The sequence below is a fragment of the Alligator sinensis genome, unplaced genomic scaffold, assembly GCF_000455745.1.
Source record: "Alligator sinensis unplaced genomic scaffold, ASM45574v1 scaffold435_1, whole genome shotgun sequence".
Classification (NCBI taxonomy): domain Eukaryota; kingdom Metazoa; phylum Chordata; order Crocodylia; family Alligatoridae; genus Alligator; species Alligator sinensis.
In genome coordinates this window covers 297,574-301,174 of record NW_005842943.1, presented here as the reverse complement: position 1 = coordinate 301,174, position 3,601 = coordinate 297,574, and positions in this window count along the sequence as shown.

The window sequence follows — 3,601 nt, the reverse complement described above, 5'->3', positions numbered from 1 at the left end:
ACCAGGGGGTGTAAGGGACACTATAATGCCCCAAGGGGCATTCAATAAAGGTTAGGCACTTACAGCCATACACATATTTTAATGAGAAAACAGTAGTGGGAACATAACGTTCATAAACCAGGGGGTGTAAGGGACACTATAATGCCCCAAGGGGCATTCAATAAAGGTTAGGCACTTACAGCCATACACATATATCCAGTTGACAAAAGACAGGTTTAACAAAATATAAAACACAAACAGCACAACAAACAATACTGGTTGGTGAAATATAAAATGCACAAAATACAAAATGTCAAATAACAAGAAATATAGGGCCTAGGTACGGGGGCGGTGCTGGCGGGGGGGGGGGGGGGGGGAAAGAGGAAAAACACAATGATCCCCTTTCACTGCAACAAGAAATTCTCTCTGTCACTTCACTCACCCCAATTCACCCCAGCCAGCACTTGAACTCAGATCTCTCATATGGTAGGCAGAAACGCTACCACACAGCCACCACTGCTAGTACTGCTCCAAATTGCTAGGGGTTTTGACTTTCCAGGAGCCCCTGCCTCATGTTGAGCTTCCTGACCTCTTGCTGGAGTAGGGGAACCTCTCCTGCTGGTCGCAGCCTCTTGTAGAGGGATCCTGGAGCCCAGCGGGGAGCCTCTCCTGCCGGCCACACACTGTGTCGCTGAGGGTCCTACTGCTGCCTGCAGGTCCCACTCCTTCAGGTTCTTGTGGGGCAACTGCTCCCACCCCGCTGGCCCAGCTTTTGCTAGCTCTTTGAATCTCCTTCCTCATGGTCCCTTGTTGCTCTCTCTTGAGTCAGCTGTGTTGCCCCTTCTATCCCCCTCCAGGTGACCCAAGGGGCCAATCAGGGGACATGGAGGGTGAGTCTCTGGGGCCTGATTGGTGAAGAAAGGGAATCCCAAGCCCTCCAATCATCTTTTGCACTTTCAAAACCCCTGGACCAAATCATTAGCAGCTAGCCCATCACAATACCCAAAAAAGATTTTTTGTTATCTTTAATTTGTGTTGCCAACCTCAGCTCTGTAGTTGCTTTGGGTTTTCTAACTGCCTCCCTGCAAGGGCGGGCCAAGTAGATGTACTCCTCCTTGGCAGCTTCCCCCTGCTTCCATTGCATATATGCATTCTTTTTTGCCCTTAGGCTCCCCTGGATTTCCCTGTCTAGCCAAGAAAGTTTTTTGGCTCCTTTCCCCCTTTTTCCTCATACTGCGATAGTCTCCCTCTGTGCCCGAAGGATCACTTCCTTTAGAAACACCCATCCTTCCTGAACTCCCAACTTGCCAATACTCTTATCCTGCAGTGTATCATTGACTACACTCCCAAGCACACTGAAATTAGTCTTCCTAAAGTCAAGCACTTCCACCCTACTAGTTATCTTACCCACCCTACACCGTGTGGTGAATTCGATTGATTGATGGTCACTGTCCCCAAGGAGACCACGAATCTGCAGCTCCCCTATCAGGTCCTCCCCCATAGCCAACACCAAGTCCAGTAAGGCATTCCCCCTAATTGGGCTGTATACCTCCTATGTTAGGTGAAGGTCCTGCATGCAGTTTAAGAACCTACGTGAATGGTTGGATTTGGCTGACTGCTCCTCCCAGCAGATGTCAGGGTAGTTTAGGTCCCTCACGACAACCACGTCCCTAGTCTGTACAGCCTCCGAGAGCTGCCTCAAGAATTCCAAGTCTAGCTTTTCCTCTTGATGTGGTGGTCTGTAGCAGACCCCCACCACCAAGTCCATTTCCCCTCGACCTCCATGTATCCTAGCCCACAATGCCTCAACTTTCTCCTCTTCTGATCCCATATTGAATAAAGTACATGTATAATGCTATGTACATAGAGAGCAACCCTGCCCCCTTTCCTCCCTACTCTGTCCCTTCTGTACAACCTGTAGCCCTCAATGTGTACTGCCCAGTCATGGGTAGGGTCCCATCAGGTTTCCATTAGCCCCACTAAATCAAAGTTACTGTCTGCAAGCAGGTGTGAGAGTTCTTCTTGCTTGTTCCCCATGCTCCTAGCATTAGTATAGAGGCACTTGAGCCTTCCAAATGGTGCCTTCCATGCCCCACCATTCTGATGCCCAAAGGGTCCCTTGGTACTTACCTGGGATGTACTGCAGCATGTCTTGCAGTTGTGTGGTTGACTTCTTTGACACAGATGACATGATGCCTACTATGGCCACTGACCAGGAAGATTGATGAGAAGACCACCTGCACCCCTGCCTTCCTAAGCCTGGTCCCCACAGTCCTGTAGTCACTAATGATATGGTCTGGACTACTCCTGGCAGCATCATTTGTTCCCACATGGAAGAGGACCATGGGATAGTTGTCAGAGGACCAGATGAGGTCAGCAATTCTCACCAGGATGTGCCTGATCCTGGCTCCGGGCAGACAGCCGACCCTCTGTTCCTTTCAGCAAGGAGTCATCCCCAACGATGACGCAGTGTGTCTTCTTCCGTTTACCTGGCTGGCCCTCAGTTGACTCAGTGATGGCAGCAGGGCCCTCCAGTGTACTTTCCCCCACTGCACACATCTCCAGTGCAGCCAGGGCCTCATATTTGTTCCCCAACTGCACCAGGGGAGCTGTCTCTGCGGCGAGAGGTCTGGACCCCGAGGCAACTGTCCTCCACTCGCCAGCATCTGCTTCAGGGCATTCCCTCACAGATTCTCCATCAGGTGTCTTGTCCTGCAGAGAATGAAAGTAGCCCTCAGTCTCTCCTTCAGTTGCCCTGATCCCCCGCAGCCCGCTCACTTCTGCCTAGAATTCCCTCACCTGCCCCTCCAGTGCCTCAATCTGGGCACATGTGTGACAGGCAAGGGAACCCCCAGCCCCCACGCTACCCCCAGGCCTCAGAGGTCCCGCCAGGCAACCCCCAAAGACAGGGGGACAGGGCACTGCCATCCAAGGGGTTCATCTGGGTCGAGGCCCCATAGGAGCTCCAGGCCAGAAGCAGCAGCAGGGCAGGCTGTGCTCCATGTCACCACCCCCATAGTAGCCCCCTCCTCATTCACTTATCTGAAGTCTCTATAAGATGCTCCCATGTACTCCTGTCCATGACTGGCCTGCAAACTGCTCCCCTGTTTTACTGTAAAAATTCCAAAAACCAAAATATACTTTACTTTTGCCTTGACTATGTCACAACCCAAAGGGTGTGATTTTTGTTTGTGTGCGCTTCGGCACTGCTAAATTGTTCCCGCTAAGTTATAGCTTCTTTGCACGGTAGAGTTTTCTGCTGCAAAAGAGAACCCCGGTGCAAGGGAGAAGTTCCCGCCAATTTGAAGCTTTCTTTGCAGGGTGCATTTCTTTGTTGCAGCACAGAAATGCTCGTTGCAAAGAGTTCCCGCCATTTGTATGCTAATTCGAGTCCCATTATTGGCCAGTTCTAAATTATTCACACGTGGCGGCTAGTGATTGGCTTGCTAGCCGTATAAGAGGCTTGAGTGGTTTCCGCCCAAGTTGGAGGACTCCACGAACAATGGAGGAGGAGACTTCATGCTGTATGAAGATCTCTAAGCGCTGCGGATCCTTACAGACCCAGTGCATTTCAAGCAGGCAACAGAGGTCTGATCAACCTCTAGCCTCTCCCCGTCGCCGA